Raw genomic sequence first — 22,296 nt, 5'->3', positions numbered from 1 at the left:
CTATGTGTTTATTTTATATATAACATCTACATGATATATTTCTTTGTGTTACATCTTTGTAACAAATATTGCACTTTCTTCAATATGACGACTGCACCATTGTCAGTTTTCAACATTCACTTGGATATTTATTGACTGCATTTGACATTCTTAATCCCGTGTGTATGGAGCTTGTGTAAAGAGCAGTGATTCTCAACTCTTAATGAAAGTTTTAGCCATGGTGATACCCTTTGTGCTTCAGTAAGGAGGGAGATGTTTGATCAATGCCTGCGCATGACAGCAGTCGATGATAACGCGCCTGTTTGTATGGAGAGTACTCTGTCATCGGCCGGGCCTGGTGTCAGGAAGATGTCTACGGAAAAAAAGGTTCAATTAAAGGAAAATAGGATCCTGCATTCTCCAGTCTGTCATTGTGTACTGTGGAGGTATCACGGTCTGTATATGTTCGGACCTAATTTATTGGCATGAAGAATCATACCGAAGGTTGGACATTGGACGTTTTGGTGATATCGCAATATAATTTATGAATGTATGATCCTCTGGAGAAGATTACAGGGTTAAATTGATACAAAAATTGTAATTCTACTAAAAATTTTAGTTTTTTGAAGTATTAATTGTAATTTCACTAAACTTTATGGAAATACAAGTGAATAGATATCTAATCAGTAAAATATGCTCCTGTCTCCACTTATGCACCATTTCTTCTTCTATATCCTGCTTTCTGAATTCAATTTTTTCTGAGAAAGAGCTAAAATCAGTCAAAACCAGATGGACTGACAGCTCACTGAATGATCACATCACATCTGCCCACTTTATTTATGTCTATTAAGAGTGTAGGGCAGAGTTCAATAAGAGAAGAGGGAAGGAGACAAAGACAGAGAATGCTGCTGCTCTCACCACAGTGCTGGACTTACAGCTACACCGCTCAGTACTGCTGTATCATGTCTTTGATGTTGCTGCTGCTTCTGAACTGGTGATTCATAGAAACCAGAGAGCAGAAATAGGTGTATAAGAGACTTTACTATAGCTAGTCTCTACTTGATCGGAGATAGCTGAAAATTAGAATTATAGACTGCAGAAACTGATGAAAAATGCAAGATACAATTAGCTTTTAGGCCAGAACTAAAAATACCGCTAACGAGCATTCACATAATACTTATTCTAAAAACTCGTCTGAAGCTACAAGTATGTTTTTGTCTTTTTTTTGCAGTTTTGTTTTTTTGAACATTAATGATACAATTATTGGTATTGGCTCCAGCATAGGGCTTCCTCCTAACAGAGACATATGCTGAAATCGTGTTATCTCTGCTGTCAGAGATAATTACAACAGTTGACCCTCAGCCCCCAGTTGCTACTATTTGACCTTTCGCAGAAGCCAATAAATGAGTCTTTACAATCCAGGTGACGTGTGGCAACTGTTAATGAAGGTCAGAGGTTTTGCTGGTGAAAAGATATATAGTATAAGTCATAGGTTCTCTAGGCGCCTTCAGTACTGAGAAGTCAGGTTGACATTGTCACATTGAGAATAGAAATGCCATTCCCTGTTCAGTGTGGGCTTCTCTGAATAGACAAGAGGGTTTCAGAGAATTCAATCACATGGGAGGACCATATTCATGCAACTATCTCCCCGAGCAAATAGCGACTTAAATGTTATAATTAGGACTAAACATATATGTCGAAATGAGGATAGTCTTAAAATATAGCTACAGGTCTTAGATTTCATTTCTACCCCTTAAACACCACTCCAGAGCCTCCCATTGTCATGGCACTGTTGCAGGAAATCCCTGTTGATGGTGAAAACGCCGGAGTCACGTGCCTTGCTGAACTCCTAAATCAGCTCTTATCTGTCCCCTCCCCCACCCAAAGAAGTGCGGATTTGTAGTGTATAAGAATACACAAACCAAACTAACAAGGGAAGATGTATAGGGATAAATGAAAATACCAATCATACAAATATGCACTCATAAACAACAGGGTGGAAGTAACAGAGGGAAAAAACAAATAGGAGAGGATGAGGATATGAACACGGACAAATAACCAAACAACAGTCTTCTGAACAACACTCCAAATGCCTCCTCAGACAACCAACACCTCCAACTCCAGAAACAAGCAGTATGAAACTAACACTGTCAATCCCTGATTGGTCAGAGACGAGTATATATAGCAGAGAGGAATGGCCAACACTGAACAGCTGAGATGATCAAAGCAGAAAAGCTCCAGGAGCTCTATACTGAACAGATTAAACCCTGCACTGTTAGCAGAAACCTGCACTGTTTAATATGATGGTGAAGTGCTTCTAATCAGTGCAGGAGTATGTGAAATCAGACAATGTGGTCTTCTGGGCCCTCTCTGTTGCGGAAAACCCGTTATACCTAGTCAAATTACATCTCATACTTTGCACTGATGAGGGGCAACACCTCAAAACACTGTGTCTGCAAATTGAGATTGTGGTTTGGCTTTTATTATAAGTCATATGGCAAGGCTTGTTACAGAGTCAATATTGACTTTTAGGATTGCTGCTTCCAATAGGTGGTGCTAGAGTTCTATTCCTCTTTCTCTCTGAAGAGATAATTTGCATATTTAATTTCCCAGAAGAGCATACACGGCTTTTAAGTCTCTTCACTCTGACATGCCAGGCCTGGCTTGTCACTCTCCACAATGAGAAACGATACCCCTTAGACACCATTCCAGAGCCTCTCTCCTAGCCAAATCAGATCCCATACTTTGCATTGATGAAGGCCAACTCCCCAAAACACCATGTTTGCAAATAGAAATTCTGATTAGGCTTGTATCCTAAGTCATATTGCAAGGCTTGTTAGAGAGTCAACAGTGACTTTTAGGATTGCTACTTCCAATAGGTGGCACTAGAGTTCTAGTCCTCTTCCTCTCTGAAGAAACAATTTGCATACTGTATCTACTTTATGCATAAATGTATTCATGTTTTTTGGCTGGATTTTTTGTGCAGATCAAATTCCCAAAAATTCAGATTCGGCAGAATCTGCAAATTTTGAGACATTTTAAACTGATTTAAGTCATTAAGAATCGATTTACTCAACCTTATTAATTACCAATGAGCCAATTTCTTATCTTTTTGTTTGCTAGCCATGTGTTATGACTGTATAAGCACACTAGCAAAAGATCAGGGGGATCTTAGTCTAATAGTAGTGGAGTACTCCGGAAAAAAACTATGTATAAATAGACTAATCCGAGGACTCTTTTCAGTAGAATCAAAAATTTAATTTATTAAGTTACAACCAGTCACACACCATGCCAACGTTTCGGCAAAAAGCCTTTATCACGGCATTTATCTATAAAAAATAATCAATGGAAATAATTACAGATACAAAAGAATAACAGTAGAGACAGGTTGTATATATATATACCATATATCAAAAACAGAAAGGAGATCGATAGTCAAATAGATATATTACATAACATATATCATAAACCATGTACCATAAATAAAAAGTGGAATAAGTGTATGTCCTGATTGCAGAAAGGGAATAAACATCACATCAAATAGCATATGCAGATATATCAGAAAAAAGGGGGAAAAAAACCATCTAACTTGGATGGCATGCCCAAAATATAACTAAGAGTAAATAGGTCCAGAAGAAAAAGGGGTCCAGCACCGGTAGTCAGCAAAAATCACATGCTATATATGAGAGCACATCCATCTGTGCAGAGTGATAGAGAACAAAGAGAGAATGTTACCTGTATGGTGGTGAGGATAAGGCTAGAGGAATACAATAGATACAAAAGGATGACATTAGAATGGAGGATGAAATCAGAAAGGCAGAGACACTGGAAAATATATACATACCTGCTGCATAGAGGAGAGAGGGACGTAGGCACTACCGCTCGGGAGGCAAGGTAAAGGAAAGGAAGGAACGGAGCTCTATTTAAGTGAACGCTGACCTACGGCCCGGAAATAAACGAGCCAGATAGCCGTACAACCATACTATGCGGCGCATGCGCAGATGCTTAAAGCCGACGGAAGTGGGGCAAAGCCAGTCTAGAGGACCGGAAAAAGATGGCGACGGGCGTAAGTCTATAAAATAAGGAAAAGAGGAACGGCACATTATCGAAGGATGTAGGAAATGTGCTCTTGCGCAATGCGTACTAAAAAGAAAATAGAAAACCGGAGACAACAACCAAATGTCACTGCAAGACCATATAAATGCAAGACACAAATGGATGCACAGGAGGGGAGAAAAGGAGAAAAAAAGAGAGAAAGGGGAAAAGAAGGGGAACAAAAAAGAAAAAAAGGCACGTATTAGAAATAGGTATAGAACCAGAGTCCCACAAACCTGTGCAGTGTAACATAACACCAAAGGGTGATGGACCGCTGGATCTAGGTCTACAAGGAAACAAAAGACAAAGGACAAAAAATATTATATATATAAAAATAACTGTAAAAACTAGCTCTAACAGGACATAAAATAAACCACATTCTATTAAGGCTAACCAGAGGAGAAATAATATAAAATAGTAATACAACAGTATACACTAAGGAATCTTGTGTTTTAATCCTATACTATGATGTACTATCAATAGAAAATCTCATACTCCCGATTGAGGCCATGTGGTTCCAAGGTTTGGAGCACATGGATCCAATAGGACTTTTGCTTTTGTATAAGCACACTCACATGGGTAACATACAAACCAAGAAAGACAAACACCTGAACCTAATAAGTCCCTGTCTAGACTAGGAAAGTCCCTATTCTGATCCTGATTTGTCCCTGCCTGACTGTGGAGATTGGCACCCTAAGCATACGCAATTGCACCATCGAATTACCCTGCATGTCCTTAACGGCACCCTCTCTATAAACAATGTGCAGCACAAAAACAATAATAACTATAAAGGGACATACACAAAAATCAGAGGTAAAGGTACAGACCTAAGAATGTGTTCACACAGACACAGGAAAGACAGAATAAAATAAGAAGTACCAAACAACAAACGGAATACTCGCATCTCCCAAGATGTGATAGTCAAACCAAAGGAGGGATTGTAAACACTTGCACAGAAGCAAAACAGCAAAGCAAAAGATAGATGAGAGCATTATCAGCAGTTGGACAAAGACAAAACAGGCTGTGGTCCAACATACAGGGAAACCAACCACACAGCCAGAGTTCAACGGATTGAGTCCCGGAGTCAAGTCATGACACCATGTCCTACACAATATAGGACAAATATGGCTGGGCTTCTTTTCTCCAAAGACCCAATAGAGGCCAGGTAGGGACCCTGTGTAACATGTAAATAACTGTTTTTATCTAAAGGTACACCAAATATACACCATGTACAACAATGTTAAAAATATCCCAGCAGTTCTCCACTTTATCTCTACAGCTATAAGTGAGAACAGTGTAAATAAATCATCATTGTTCATCACAGGAGCTCAGCAATGTCCATCTTCCCCTCTCCTCCTTCTCACTGTCCTGCATTCTGTGACTATAAGACAACTGACTGCAGCAGGAACCTCCCCCCTCTGCAGTAAAATAAAGAGGGTGTGGCTTCTATTCTCCATCAGCTGAAGATGAAACTGATCAGCAGATGGTTAATTCTTGCGTTCACTGCAGGATTTCTACAGGTTTGACTGTTTCAGGACCATGCAAAAAATAAATGCTGCAGAATAACAAACAGTGAGTTTGTGAGCGATTATATTTCTTGTTTAATTTAATTATGTATTAAAAAGTCTAGTGTTCCCTTAAAGGGAATCTTTCCGCAGGTTTTTGCTATATAATCTGGACGCAACATAATATAGAGCAGGAGAGTCTGATTCCCGGGATGTGTCACTTACTAGGTTGTTTGTTGTAGTTTCAATGCAATCAGTGCTTTATCAGCAGGATATTATCACTGCAGGACTAGGTCTTATGTGCACCATAGTCAAGGTAATCTGTGGAACCTCGCCCGCACCACTGATTGGAAGCTTGCTGACAATGTGTACAGAAAGCTGCCAATCAGGGCTGTTGGCGGGGTTATACACAGTTCAGCATTCTGAGCACTGCTACATCTACAGCAAATAAAGCAGGGATTCTATCAAAACTACATTTAGCTGTGTAGCAAGTGACACATCACTGGAATAAGGCTTTTCTGCCCTACATTATGCTGCTCTCGGATTCCATAACAAAACAATCTTCTTTAAAGGGAATCTGTCAGTAGATACTTGCAACCTCATCTGAGTGCAGCATAAAGTAGGGAAAGAGACCCTGATTCCAATAATGTATTGCTTAGTTTACTGGGTGCAGCAGTTGTGATACAATCAGAGTTTTGTCTGCTATAGATGTAGAAGCTGAACTCGCCTACACCACAGCTTTCAATGTACAATGTATATTGACAGTAAGCTGCTAATCAGTGCTGGAGGTGTAGTTGGACCAGTAGGCATGAGACACCTAGTCCTGTAATGATAATCTCCTGCTGATAAAACACTGAGTGTATTGAAACTACAGCACACAGCCTAATAAGTGACACATGACTGAAATCAGTGTATCAGCCCCTATATCATGCTCAGATAACATAGCAAAAACTTACAACTTTTTTTTTTTCAATTTACATATTAAAGGGAATATGTAATACCCAATAATAAAGGAAAATGTATTCTGCCATCATGTATTATTCCCTGCACATAGAAATCCTAATTTACAAACTGAACGAGTAAAGTTACAGTCCTAATTATAACCCAGATTGTAATTATTCCACTTTACCAGATGAATCTCATAAATACAAATTAACATATTACTCCTGGCCAATCCCAGTCATCTATAAATAATATGGATTCGCTCGGCAATGCCGGAACCGACGTGACATTTTATGGCTAATACAATATTTGCAAGCGTCAAGGCTACGTAATATGCGACACACATGAGAGGATGCGGAACGATGAAGAACTGGATTCTAAAGGGTTAAAACAAGTAATGCGGGCCAAGCACATAATACTTAATTGCTAGCGGGTACTTAATGAATTCATTTCTGTGAGTCAGCTCCTTTATTCAGTCTCCCAGCGAAAACCAACGTACAGTAACGTTTCCTCAATCCCATTCTGATGATCTATTCAATGAGAATCCCGTTTATGGAGTACGAAATAGGCAGGTCCTTCGCCGGGCACCAAATCGATGACTAGATCTAATGAATGCGATGTACGAGGGAGGACAGAGGTTGCTGTTAAAAATTCAATGATCACTGATGGAAAAATATGTCAGTACGGGCAAATCAATACATGTTTCATGCTATCATGAACACACAGGGATTTTATTTTCAGATGTGATTTATTTATTTATTTCAAATCTGATTTTTTTTTTGTGCTTTGTGCTTCGTAGCTTGGTTTATTTGATTTCGTTTTGTCATGTGCGTATGGGATTTATACTTTAGAGTTAAATCATTTTAGCTCAATTTTTTTAGCATTTTTCATTTATTTGTATTTTTATGTGTTATTTTAATCTAGTATTATTTATTAGCTGTTAGATTTCTTATTTATCTTCATTATTAGTAGTATTAGTATTAGTTGAATATTAATAATTAGAGATGAGCAAACGTACTTGGATAAAGGGTTATTCAAGCATGCTTGGGTGTTAACTGAGTGACTTTTAGCATGCTCGAATCCTATGTTCGAGTCCCCTCGGCTGCATGTCTCTAGGCTGTTCGACAGTCGCAACACGTGACGGGATTGCCCAAATGTTGGAGTCCCTGCGGCTGCATGTCTCTAGGCTGTTCGACAGCCGCAACACATACTGGGATTGCCCAACTGTTCGAGTCCCCGCAGCTGCATGTCTCTAGGCTGTTCGGCAGCTGCAACACGTGCTGGGATTGCCCAACTGTTCCAGTGCCCGCGGCTGCATGTCTCGCGAGTGTTCGACAGCTGCAACATGTGCCGGGATTGCCCAACTGTTCGAGTCCCCGCAGTTGCATGTCTCACGGCTGTTCGACAGTAGCAACACGAGCTGGGATTTCCCAACTGTTTGAGTGCCCACGGATGCATGTTCTGCGGCTGTTCAACAGCCACAACACATGCTGGGATTGCCCAACTGTTTGAGTCCCCGCAGCGGCATGTCTCTAGGCTGTTCGACAGCCACAACACATGCTGGGATTGCCCAACTGTTCGAGTCCCCACAGCTGCATGTCTCTAGGCTGTTCGGCAGCTGCAACATGTGCTGGGATTGCCCAACTGTTCAAGTGCCCTCGGCTGCATGTCTCGCGAGTGTTCAAGAGTTGCAACACGTGCCGGGATTGCCCAACTGTTCGAGTCCCCACAGATGCATGTTCTGCGGCTGTTCGACAGCCGCAACATGTGTCAAGATTGCCCAACTGTTCAAGTCCCCACAGCTGCATGTCTCGCAGCTGTTCAACAGTCCCAACACGTGCTGGGATTGCCCAACTGTTCGAGTCCCCACAGCTGCATGTCTCTAGGCTGTTCGACAGCTGCAATATGTGCTGGGATTGCCCAACCGTTTGAGTCCCCACGGCTGCATGTTCTTGCGCTATTCGACAGTCGCAACATGTGCTGGGATTGCTCAACTGTTCTAGTCCCCGCGGCTGCATGTCTCGCGAGTGTTCGACAGCCGCAACATGTGCCGGGATTGCCCAACTGTTCGAGTCCCAGCAGCTGTTCGACAGTAGCAACACGAGCTGGGATTTCCCAATTGTTTGAGTGCCCGTGGCTGCATGTCTCGCTGCTGTTCGACAGTCGCAACACGTGCTAGAATTGTCCAACTGTTCGAGTCCCCGCGGCTGCATGTCTTGTGAGTGTTCGACAGCCGCAACATGTGCCGGGATTGCCCAACTGTTCGAGTCCCCGCAGCTGCATGTCTCGCGGCTGTTCGACAGTAGCAACACGAGCTGGGATTTCCCAACTGTTCGAGTCCCCGCAGCTGCATGTCTCACAGGTGTTCAACAGTTGCAACACATGCTGGGATTGCCCAACTGTTCAAGTCCCTGCGACTGCATGTCTTGTGGCTGTTCGACAGCCACAACACGTGCCAGGATTGCCCAACTGTTCGAGTCCTCGCAGCTTTTCGACAGCTGCAACACATGCTGGGATTGCCCAACAAACAGACAATTCCAGTATGTGTTGCGACTGTCGAACAACCGTGAGACTTGCAGCCGCGGGGACTTGAACATATTTTTCGAGCACGCCGAAGACACTTGGTTAGCACCCGAGCATATGAAGAACACCTTATCCAAGCATGTTTGCTCATCACTAATAGTAATCTCTGGTATACAGTAATTTTGGTTCCACCAGTAATTATGGTGCTGATTAAAAATATGACTTCGGTTTTGCCAGATTGGCTCTAATGTCTGAGATATTTAGTAGTTAATTACAGTAGAATTCTGGCTTCAAAAAGTCACTTTTATAGGATTGTAAGCCTACAAATGGAAATACTAAATAATTATAGTGGACATTTCATTACCTAAGACACTGTTAGAGTCAAAAGACCAAAAGCTATTGCATTTATTATCACACACAAGTCGCATTGGGGGAATGCATTATTTTCATGGATGAATTATCACAAAAACTAGAACCAATTCAGCAAAAGTAAAGGGATTTTTGTATTTAGCGCCCTCAAATTACTTTAAATCCATTCACAATTTCTTGGCACTTGAACATTTTTTTTGTTTTTCGTAGACCTGTGTAATAATAATAATAATAATAACAATAATAATAATAGCATAGGGGGAAAATTTATCGAGATCGGGATTTCATTTGATGGTCTGGAACCCAAAGCCCACTGGAGAGCACAGGCTGGAAAATATTGTTACGATAAGGAGGAAATATCCTACTGAATTTAATCCGCTGAGCTTTCTGTTTTCCCTGGAGATAAGTGGCCTCCAGACGAGTCTGACGTTGGCTTTCTGATCGGCAGCACATATATGATCAGCTGAGCAGGGCGATCCTGTATATGGCGGTGTCGCGACAGAAAGGTGTCAGCTGAATGGTCATTTGGTCGACAGCTATCCAATATGTATGGAGGTCTTAAAAATAAAAACCCATCCACTTTAGTCTACTATCCTGCAATGTTGATCCAGAAAAATACCTACTAGGCCAATTATTATTTGAGCATATAGTAATCATATCTTAACATCATGATGATGACAATAATAATAATAGTAAAATTAGGAAAAATTGTATTATTATTATTAATGGCCTTTGGCTCTGTCAGCTCTGTCTCAAGCCATGGAGACTTATTGGATGAACGCTCTGTAGGAAGATCCATCTTGTTGAAGCCTAGATAGGTCCATCAGGGTCTTCTGTAATCTCCACCATTATCTTGATAGAATGAAGCCATTGGGTTGCTGGTCTTCGTCTTCACCTTGTTCCTTCTTTTCTTCCAACCATGATGTCCTTCTCCAGTGATCGCTCTCTTTTTATGATGTGTCCAAAGTAGATAAGTCGTAGCATAGTGATCCTTCCTTCGAGAGACATGTTAATTAAAAGTATTATTATTTTGCTTTACAAAGGTAATCATTAATAAAATTACTACTACGGCTACTATTATTATTTCTAATTGTAATGTAATTCTTGTTATTGCTTTTATCAATAGCAGTAATGTTACTAATGTCACTCTATTAGGATATAAAGTGCAGATAATAATGGTGATAGAAATAATAATAATTACTAATAATAATTATTGATTTTATTACTAACCATGGTATTGTAACTGGTATTAGTGTTTGTAACTTTATTATGACTATAATTATTTAGTCTCGTACTTACATAATTATTTTAATTACCAATTTAGTTATGATTATTTCTAGCACTTGAAGAATTGTTTGTAGATTTCATTTTGATCATTTAATTATTATAAACATTTTAATATTATTGTAATAAGTATTATATATTTTCTTGTAATTTTAGTATTGTTGATAATATTAATAACAGTTATGATAAAATGATAGCAATAATAATAACAACAACAATAACTACAATTATTATCATTGTTACCATTTATGATTATTATTATTATTAGGTATAACTTTAAATAATAATTATTTAAAGTTCTAATCAAAATAATAATAATAATAATAATAATAATAATAATAATAATCATACATGATAATAGTGATAATAATTATAACAATGATAATTCTTATTTAAAATACTAATAATGCTAAAATAATTGTATTATAATTTTTCAGTAATTTTAGTATTGCTAATAATATTAAGAACAATTCTGACAAACTGATAGTAGCAATAATATTAACAACAATAATACTAATCGTAATAATAATACCAATAATAATGACTACAGTTATTATTATTTATAGTCATAACCAATATAATAATAATACATTATAATTATGATAATGAAAGTAAAAATTATTACAAGTACTAATAATGCTAAAATAATTATACTTTATATTATAATAATGCTAGTGATAATGATAATAATAATGATAATGATAATAATGATATTAACGATAATGATAATAATTATTAAAAATACGAATAATGCTAGAATAATTATAATAATACTTAATATTATAATAATACTAATAATAATGATACTAGTAACAATAATGATAATAATAATAATAATAATAATAATAATAATATGCTCATTTTTACTAGTGTTATAAGGTCATGATGCACTAGACCTTGCTATAAATACAGAAATAATTAGTTTTTGTTCTGCCCATCTTTCCACTGTATCATTGGTGGTTCAATCAACTTAAAAGGCATAAGCCCGCTGCCACTGATCATTGCGTTGCCCTTTGACCTCTATGCCTCGGTCATCTGGCACCGCATGCGAGTTCATTGAACAATATGATCCAAAGGAGAAGGAACCAGGTCGAAAGTGTCTCAGAAAGGAGAAAGTTACCCTGCCTGAAACTTTAGCTAGCTCCTTTACTGATATTAAAAGTGCAGTTGAATGTGATTAATAATTCATGTGGCTTTTCTTCTACACCTGGAGCTGACCTCCGACCCTGCGATGAACGGCTTCATTCTCCGCCGTGGTTGGAACCTGCGGCTGCCGTCTGTTGTTTACATGGCACATTGTATACGGCGGCCGAGGGGCTGAAGCCAAGATGACTGCAAATATGACTTTTTTTATCTCTGCACTCTGAGTTGTCCTCTTGTGTGAAGTCTATAAATATTATATTCCGCTTTTTCTGAAATATAATAGCCTTCTATCCATTCACCGCTACCTTTTCACCCACTACTTTGACTCGGCGTCGGTCTGTTGTGCATATTTTTGCTATTCTAAACATGAACCAGTAGAAAAACCATAGTATATGTGATTCTACCATAATTCATACATTCTTCACATATAAAAAAAAATACAATTTTTTAAAAAAAATTCATTGTATGGCAACTTGGCGTTAAGTGAGCAAGAAGGGTGTAAAGATGATAGACCAGAATTTACGTATTAAAGGGTTTTTCCTTTAATGATTGACAATCTTTTATATAGACCATCAATATCTAATCTGTGGGGTCAACTCCGGTCATTACAGGTTCACAGGAGGTCCCAGTATTAGGTAACTCGTCATCAATCAGGAGAACTGAGTTTCAATACCAGGCACAACTACTGCCAACTGTATGGCGCTGAGCTGAGGTCCCTTCATCGAGCTGATCGGGAAGGTGTAGGACCTTCACATTCAGATATTGGTGGCCTATTAAGCTGTCACATGCATGTATGCCTTTGGCCACGGTCTGTCATGTGTCAAGAAAGTCATCAAGAAATGGCCTAAATCATTCTGTACTGCCATATTAGGTCTCTAAGGTATGGCCAATGTCAGTTGATGGTACATGGAGATTTAGACATTAATCTTCGAGATTAGGAGGGTAGATAGATGGTGGCTAAGGATTAGGATTGAGAAGTTGGCCTCATAAAAATACATTATTAAATATTGAAATATATATATATATATATATATATATATATATATATATAAAGCAAAGCTTCAAAAAGGCAACATTTTGTAAAAATCATGTAGACAGAAGGTCAGCTAATTGGCTCTCTTCCAGAAGGAAACCAATTGTCTCTAGTGCCACATGAAAATGCCTATCATGCAAGTCAATGTAAACCTACTAATGAGCCTTATTAAAAGGAGTCTGTCAGTAGGATCAATCTCCTAAGCTGTCGCTATGGGCATATAGGTCATAGGAGGTTAAAAAAAAATGATACCTTGATATCTGCGATCCAATCACTTATTCAATAGAAATCCACATGTTTCTTAATGTCAAAATTAGCTGTGAAGATCTATGGGCTCAACATATATCTCCCTGGGAATCTGCCTCCTGAGCTTATTTTAAGTGAAAGAGACTTTTCAGACCTTTATATCAGCATTACAGCTAGACAAGGAATGATGATGCATATGTTGAAAAGAACACCCTGCCTACAGAGAAGCATGGTGGTGGCTTAATTGTACCTACAGTGAAGCATGGTGGTGGCTCACTGATACCTAAAGTGAAGTATGGTAGTATCTCAGTGGTACCTAAGGTGAAGCATAATGGTGGCTGAAATGCCTACAATGAAGCATGGTGATGGCTTGGTGATTTCTACAGTGAAGCTTGGTGGTGGCACGATGATGCCTACAGAAAAGCATGGCGATGGCTCAGTAATGCCTACAGAGAAGCATGGCCATGGCTCAATGATACCAACAGTGAAGCAGGGCAGTGGCTCAGTGATACCTACAGTGAAGCATGATGGTGGCTTGGTAATGCCTACAAAGAAGCAAGGTGATGGCTTGGTGATGCCTGCAGTGGAGCATAGCGGTGACTTGGTGATGCCTTCAGAAAAGCATGGTGGTGACTCAATGATGCTCTGGGGTAGGAGAAGACACAGACAGAATATGACTCATGCGCAAGAACAATATATAGGCTGTTTGCAGTCCAATAACTCATCATAATGCATAATTACACGCGAAGGTGGAAGTAGGCCCCCTTTTCCTCTTGGGCCCCTGTGCAGGCTGCTTTGCTTCCTTTGGATCTAGAAGTCTGCATTAGAGGGAAAGATGGTTTAATCATGTTTCAGGAGATCCTAGGTGAAAACATTATGCTTTCTGAGAGCAAGATGTAACTTTGGCAACATTAGACCTTCCAACAGGACAATGATCCCGACCATATCTCAAAGTCCACCAAGGCTTGGTATCAGAGGAAGTCTTGGAAGATTCTGTAGTGGCCCTCACAGTTGCCTGACTTGAACCTCATGAAAAAAATCCTTGGTGAGTTTAGAAGAAAGCAGTTACAGCACACAAACCCAGAAACTGATGTCTGGCTATGCATCATGTCTGTAGCAGGTTGTAACAGCCAGAAGGGCTCTAATAAGTACTAAAGACACATGTCATGGAAAGGGGGAATAATTCCCAAACTGAAGTAGTAAAAGTTGCATTTCTCACTGAATTGTAGAAACCACTTAAGTAAGTGCGCTCGAGGCCCCTGCCCCACCGAAACGCGCGTCGGGGCAGAGCGCATCCTGGGGACTCTGAATATACAGGCATAAGGTAATAAACTGGGTTGCTATTGAGCGTACTTACTCAAGTGTATTTCAGCTATGGATGCATACATATGCTTTGCGATTATCGGCTCTATTTTAACCCCCTTATCTGATTGATCCTGTGTATTTCACTTTAACTCTTTATATGCCTGTATACATTTTTCACATCAGTATCCTTTTTTGTTTATTAGATCTTTTTGTATTTTCAGTTCTGTGGTATGATGATTATTTGATTTGATTTTTTTGATAATAATAATGATATTATATTATGGTATAAACATTTTGGCCACATTATATTGAGTTATAATAATTATTGTCCCCTACGTTGCCCCCCTTTTTCTTTGGTATTTTCCCACCCCTCCTTATGGTTTATGTATCCCTGAATAAACATTATTTTTTATTTGAACATTGGACATTTCTTCGGGTTCTTTTTCGTCACCAGTCATTTTCAATTTCCGAGTCATCCATTTGCATTGTCCATTTGTGCACTTAGTATAACATTGGCTTGCATTTAATGTTGATTTTTCTATTTATTTATCCATTTTGACTTATGTGCATTTTGCCTTGGAATTTGTGGATTTATTAAATTAGTTTTACAGTATAATTTTTTTTTAATTTATTTATATATATTTTATTTTACAGAGAATGTCACGGGATTTGGAGAGCCAACCAGTAAAGAATTAGAAAACATCTAAAAAAGGTAAAAAATAAAGTCACATTTTTGAAAGCGGCGTAGATATTTGATTGATATGAAATAGAACTTGGGCTTATATTTTAAGGTTACAGAGGATTTTTCGCCTATAAACTCTGTTCTCCCGTGGTGCGGACATGAAATCTAGACCTTTTATGCCGTAGACCAGTCTTTCGACACGATGCTCTTGCACATGGCTTCCAGAATAAATTTTTAATGTCCTCAATGTTTAGCTCGAGCATTTGGAAACATGCACTAGTGTACAGGTTTGTATTTAATAAAATATTTACCAGGTTGGAATCATTGGTGCTAAGATCTCCCCGTGTTATTTTTTTGCTGAGCATTTCTTGATGTTACAAAATAGTATGAGATCAGAAAAACATTGCAGCATTCATTAAAAAAAAACAGCGCCACCCTTGTGTGCTGGACATGTCTGGTATTGCATCTGTGTTGTTTTTTGGGGCTGCTGTGTCCTTAAAGGGATTGTACACATTTGGGGACTTTTAAAAAACTTGCATGCATTTATTTAGCGCTTAATAACCATTATTTATTATTTAGATGGCGGTATTATACTGTATATATATATTATACAAGGATCTGGCGATATGTTGATACTGTATAGTACTATAATTTGCCTTCTATATAGTGGTATTATAAGGGCTGTCTGTGGCAGTATTATGCAGATTCTTTATAGAAGGACCTGGTGATAATATGTTGGTACTACAGTATATGCTATAATTTAGATGGTAAATAATTGCATTATATGGCAGTATTATGTGTATTTACCATAGGAGTGTCTGATAATAATATGTTGGCTCTGTATAGTACTATCATTTAGATGTTATATGGAAGTATTATATAAGTCTGCATATGGCAGCAGGATGTGCACACTGTGGGGGATATTATCTAGACATTGTATAGCGGTATCATTTAGACATTTAATATAAGTAATATATGCAGTTTTTCTGTTGGCATATTGTATAAAGTTCGTATATATATATATATATATATATATATATATATATATATATATATATATATATTATACACACATAATTTTATATATATATATATATATATATATATATATATATATATATACACAGTATATATATATATATATATATATATATATATATATATATATATATATATATGTACTGTATTAGTGGCCAGTGTACATGGATAGGATTAGCACACAGGGCCATGTGGCGGTTTCTTTGCCGGGTGCCTCATATGTATATGGCGGACTCACTTTACTGTATGAGGCATCATGGAGCAGATCTTGTGTAATAAAAGTTTACACCTTTAAATATAAGGGGTTGCAAATGAAAAGAAAAATATGGCCACTTTTTTTTTTTTAAAGAAAATGCACCAAGCCAGTTTATGTGTTATGTCTGGCATTAAGTGACTATATCTGAGCTGCAGTACCACATACAACCTGCAGACAGGGATGGCGCTATTTCTAGAAGAAAGCCAGTTTTTTTTTTCCCCAAAAACATTATTAATAATGTGTACATCAGGGCGGCTGATGCCGAACGTATCTCTTTTGAAAATTGCTTGTGTCATGCTTTTGATGTAAGAAACAATTGAAGATCACAGCTTTTACGGTAGTCGCTGACTACAACCTCTGGCCACAATCACTAGGTATGGAAATGGATGGAGTTCACACAGTATTACAACTGACATTTTCCTTTCTTTCTCCCTGTGACTCTTGCACCCGACTATTATTCCCACTTATGAAGAAACAGGTTTTAAGGCGGCGGAGGGAGATTGCATCAGCTTTCAAGTATTCCCGAGACTTCACACAAGTCTGTGTTACAATTCTGTCTGCAGGTTTATTTTCACTGTTCCAGTGCGTGTATATATATATAAATATATATTTTTTTCTGAGAAATGATTCCTGTGATGTAATGAAAAGCCAGTGTTTAATATTTCATGCATCTCCCCTCGTAGACGGGTCCCGGGAGACCCCGCCGTAGCTCTTGAGCCTCAATCTGCCTTTACTTCCAGTGCACCATCAGACATCGCAAGAAACCACTTATTAAGGCTCTTAGTAGTGAAACACCTTGAATTTCAAGAATACTCATAACCATATTATTGAAGTCGACAAAATGTAACCTGTGTACGAAGCTAGTCATTGCTAATATTTCCTGGTGTACCAAAGTAAGTAACATACAAAAATAATTGCAATAAAAGGCCATGTTCTGCCTCTAATCCCCTAATCCCTTGCAGAATATAGTATAAAAAGATATGATCAAGTAGCACATGCCATATAATAATTACCTGTGAGGAGTCATGTGGGTGGCCCCAGGCTCCAGAGTAGTCACGTGGTCTTGACTTGATCTCACAGGCCAACGTACACCTTCAGAAACCAGTTCTGGTGGCGTCTGGTGGTAGTACAGACAAACCCAAGGATATATCTACAGTTGGCTTGTATTGACCTATCGAGGACTGCATGACTTCTCAGGAGATAGGACCTCCCACATGACTCTTCAATGGTAATTGCTTACAAAATGCAGCACCTAATAACTTCATTTCATAAGGAGTAGTCTAGGCAGGGGCATTTTAAGGGGTTGTCCACTAGTGGACATCCCCTTTTCAATGTCCTTAAATGAGTTGTCCAGACTTGGGGGTCGCATTCTTTGTGACTGCAGACTTGTGAATCCTCACAGAGTGCACACTGTTCGCTGTTAGGATTCTTCTGTGCTGGTGCCCAGAGCTGGCGAACGTGTGAAAGCAAATATATGATTTGGATACATGCGGTCACATGCCAACTAGACGTCGGAATGTCATGTCTAGTCGGAATGTGACCAGAAGTAGGCACATCGGTCGCGCGGGCTGTGAGGATTCACTTTTAATGTGCCTTGTAAAATAAAAAATAAAAAGTATACTTACGTCCCCAGGCTGGTGCCGCTCCTTTGCTTTGATCTCGTGATCTAATGATCTCGTGAGTTCTGCAGCCAATATGTATTTTGGACCCTATATGGAAGAGGTGCGAAATACAGTCCACTCTATTGTGTACTGCCAAATCCCAAATGCCAGGCTACTTTTTGAGACCGCTCTTAATTTACAGCCCACTGGTTGGCTTTTATTGACCCCAACATGTTGGTTTGAAGATCCAATCACTGTGGTCAATAGCCCAGACGTTGCCAATGATACGTGCCGCCAATCAATAGTGTATGCCGCAAGTAGATCGTGGTTGCACATTACGAAGGACTTATCGGTCAGAAAATATTGCAGCCGGGAGCCATTACAACCCTAAGGACCCGCTGTCCACAATTATAATTGTCCTGTGTCCATCGATCGGCGGGCTGCTTTGCCGTACGCAGACAGGAACCTAAGCACTAACCAAATTGCAATCTCTTGAACTTCTGTAGAACTCTCGTAAAATCGAGTCTGCTTGAAGTCCATATAATCAGTTCATACACAGATTTTTTTTCTCTTTTTTTTTTCATCTGCAAAATACTATGAGAGTAACAGCCAGCGCTGGTTTTATAATGGAGTCTATAGATCGGCTTAGCGTTAGAGACGTGCTTCCTAATATTTTAAACCTCTTCCCGAGTGTTCCAGTGGTTTCACACAGCACTTTCGCATAGAAGGATCAAATACAGAGCTGCGGAGATGGGAGTGAAGAGAACTGGCAATAAAATTATTAAAGGAGTATTAGTCAAGGCTGAAAACGAAGATGTGTGGTGTTTAGGTAACATATAGTAAAGCATACTAACTTACTCATATGTGAAAGAGCGATCGAAATGACGGGGCTGAGTAAGACTACACAGCCTGAGACCAGACTCCAAATATTGGTCGAACTATATTTTTTTCAATGATAGCGAACCAACTTGCGATTTCGGACCAAAAATTGAGCAGGTTTGAATTTTTGGATTTTGTCGACAATCATTAGATATGAATGTGAGCTGGAATCTTGAACACCAGCCATCAAAGTTGCCTTGTAGTCGTAGACCAAAGAAATCTTCCTTGGGACCATTATTTATTACACCGTTTATTTATTTTACTAAGGCTACGTTCACATTTGCGTTGTGCGCCGCAGCGTCGGCGCCGCAACGCACAACGCAAACAAAAACGCGGCAAAACGCATGCACAACGCTGCGTTTTGCGCCGCATGCGTCCTTTTTTCTATTGATTTTGGACGCAGCAAAAATGCAACTTGCTGCGTCCTCTGCGCCCGGACGCGGGCGCCGCAGTGACGCATGCGGCGCAAAACGCAAGTGCACCGCATGTCCATGCGCCCCCATGTTAAATATAGGGGCGCATGACGCATGCGGCGACGCTGCGGCGCCCGACGCTGCGGCGCACACCGCAAATGTGAACGTAGCCTAAGGCTGGTTTCACACTTGCGTTTTGATCTGCAGCGTCTTTAAAAAAAAACGCATGTGGTGAAAAAACGCATGTAAACGTGGCAAAACGCTGCGTTTTTTAGACGCATGCGTTTTTGCATGCAGAAAAAAACGCTGCGTTTTGCGGCATTTACATGCGTTTTTTCCTGCGTTTGCGTTTTTTAAACGCATGCTGAGAAGTGTGTGACAGCTGCCAATCATCAAAATCAACTAGAAAACCCACTAAAAACAGAAATAGCTAGGGTTAGGGTTAGGGTTAGGGTTAGGATCCCAAGTAACCCTAGGGATCCTAACCCTAACCCTAACCCTAACCCTAGGGATCCTAACCCTAACCCTATCCCTAACCCTAGGGATCATAACCCTAACCCTAACCCTAGGGATCCTAACCCTAACCCTAACCCTAAGGGTTAGGATCGTAACCCTAACCCTAAGGTTTAGGGTTAGGATCCCTAGGGTTAGGGTTAGGATCCCTAGGGTTACTAGGGATCCTAACCTTAGGGTTAGGGTTAGGGTTAGGATCTGTAGTAACCCTAGGGTTAGGGATAGGGTTAGGGTTTTCTTGTTTTTTCTTGTGTTTAGGGTTAGGGTTAGGGTTTTCTTGTTTTTTCTTGTGTTTAGGGTTAGGGTTAGGGTTTTCATGTTTTTTCTTGTTTTTTCTTGTGTTTTTCTAAAAAAACGCATGCGTTTTTAACGCAAACAAACGCATGTGCTTAAAAACGCATGCGTTTACATAGACAGCAATGCATTTTTTTGCCACAAATAAACGCATGCGTTTTTTTGCGGCAAAAAAACGCCGCTAGAAATTACTACATGTTGCATTTCTGCAAATGAACGCACGCGTCAAAAACGCCGCTAGAAATTACTACATGTTGCATTTCTGCAAATGAACGCACGCGTTGCCAAAAACGCATCAAAACGCACGCTAAAAAAACGCATGCGTTTTTTAATGTTAAGTATAGAAAAAAAACGCATGCATTTTTTAGCGCTAAAACACTGCAGATCAAAACGCAAGTGTGAAACCAGCCTAAGGCCTCATTCAGACGTCTCATATTCTCACATATGACAAAAACGAACCTTTTATTTTGATCCGACTTTGAACAGAGTGTGGTCCGAGTGTGATCGATTTTTCTCCTACGGGGAGAAAAAAAGTTTCTCCACCTTCTCGTTTCGGACAGTCTATGATGATCAGACCATACTCAAATGTAATCCAATTTTTTCACTGTTCCATAGACTGATATTGTTGATTTTGATCCAAAGCTCAGATCAAAATTGGTCATGTCACCGCAATTTTCCACAGACTCACCGAACTGCGAACAAACACAGACATGTGAATGTCCCCATAGACTACCACGCACTTTACCTTATTCCATCAAATTTAATACCAGCACGGCAAACAGCGTGGAATACATGGATACATATGGACAACAGCCGTTTCGCACCAGCCAGGTGCTTTTTCCATAGACCAGGAAGAAGTGATTGGGACCAAGAAGAAGCACCTAGCACGAAACGGATGTTGTCTACATGTATCAATATATTACATTCTATTTTTAAATTTGATGGAATAAAGAATTAATTGGGTGAAATTTGTTTTATAAACTGGTAAACTCCTTTTGACTACGTTTTTTTTCAATCTATAAATGATGAAAAAAACCCCACAAACTATTGATCAAAGATCAAGCTTAGCCTAAGAAATTTGAACATAGCTGTAGACCTACATGACATTGGTTGGCAGAAAAGGTTTGATATATGCCTATCTTTATAGTAAACAAGGGCGAGAATTAAATGAGAAACTTTGCTATTTTTCTAGAACGCAAATCTTTTAAAAGGCAACACAGCGGAACAATAAAATGTGGCAAAGAGTGAAGTTCATACAGGGATTCCGCGTATTGTATGTCCTTCCGATGAATAGAGCCATTCTGTAGGTTCTTTCACACCTGTTGTTAAGTTGTTGGCGTTTGCTGTGTAAAGATGAACAGCAGATGCGTTCCATTGTCTTCGACTTTGTGTTTGGATTTCAGGCACTTTGCACTCGCCTCTTTATATCCAGAGGTTTCAAATGGTTTCACAGACAATTGCACATCATTATTGCTGCCTAAATAGGATCCATACTCATTTTGTCGACTTTGGAAAAATGAGGGACATTGAAAGCCGTGATGAAACGCGCGAGAGAAGGAAGTTCATTAGCGTCCCTCGTCTCTTTTTGTTTTTTTTTTGTGCTTTGGTGAATGTTTCAGAAGACTAATAAGGAAAAATGAGTGAGATCAGAAATCTATTATACAGTAATAGAGTGAAACAATGTACTTCTCATTGTCTACAGTCTAAATTGCTAGAGCTGCAGAAAAGGTTCTCAATCTGTACTAAGGAGGTGGGGGTCTGATCTCTGGAGGGTTCTTGTACTATATTAAAGGGGTATTCCATTTATAATCAGATATCCCCTATCCAAAGGATAAATGATAAATGCAAGATTGGTAGAGGTCAAACTGCTCAGACCCTATCCAGTTGAGAGAACAGGCGACTTGTTAAAGGGTTTATCCGAGAGATTGGTTATTTTTTTTGCATGGGGCTAAAAAATTACATTATCTGCTTGTTTTACCAAGCGATGAAGTCTGCCGGTTCAGCCGATGACTCACCTGCTTGCTTTGACTTCACGTCAACAGAGCAGCTCTTTCTCTTCCGCTCTGCTCTGTCGACAGGGCGTCACTGCTGACGTCATGCTGATTGACAGCCGGTTCCATGCAGTTAGGCAATGAGGAACTAGTCGTCAATCTTATATCAGCAGTGACGCCCAGTTGACTGAGCAGAGTGGTAGAG

The 22,296-nt window shown here is 39.4% G+C and overlaps 1 protein-coding gene across 2 annotated transcripts in view; it reads left to right on the top strand.

Annotated features, from left to right (window-relative positions):
• ELFN1 (extracellular leucine rich repeat and fibronectin type III domain containing 1) overlaps positions 1–22,296 on the top strand; it is a 563,663-nt gene that overhangs the window by 146,244 nt on the left and 395,123 nt on the right. For both annotated transcript variants that reach the window (XM_077274786.1, XM_077274787.1), the window contains exon 3: positions 15,079–15,136. The gene's annotated coding sequence lies outside the window, so the exon portion shown is untranslated. The remainder of the gene's footprint in view (positions 1–15,078; positions 15,137–22,296) is intronic.

Source organism: Ranitomeya variabilis, chromosome 7, assembly GCF_051348905.1.
Source record: "Ranitomeya variabilis isolate aRanVar5 chromosome 7, aRanVar5.hap1, whole genome shotgun sequence".
In the NCBI taxonomy this organism is placed as follows: domain Eukaryota; kingdom Metazoa; phylum Chordata; class Amphibia; order Anura; family Dendrobatidae; genus Ranitomeya; species Ranitomeya variabilis.
Note: the sequence above shows the minus strand (reverse complement) of the source record. Positions and strands in the feature narration are given on the sequence as shown.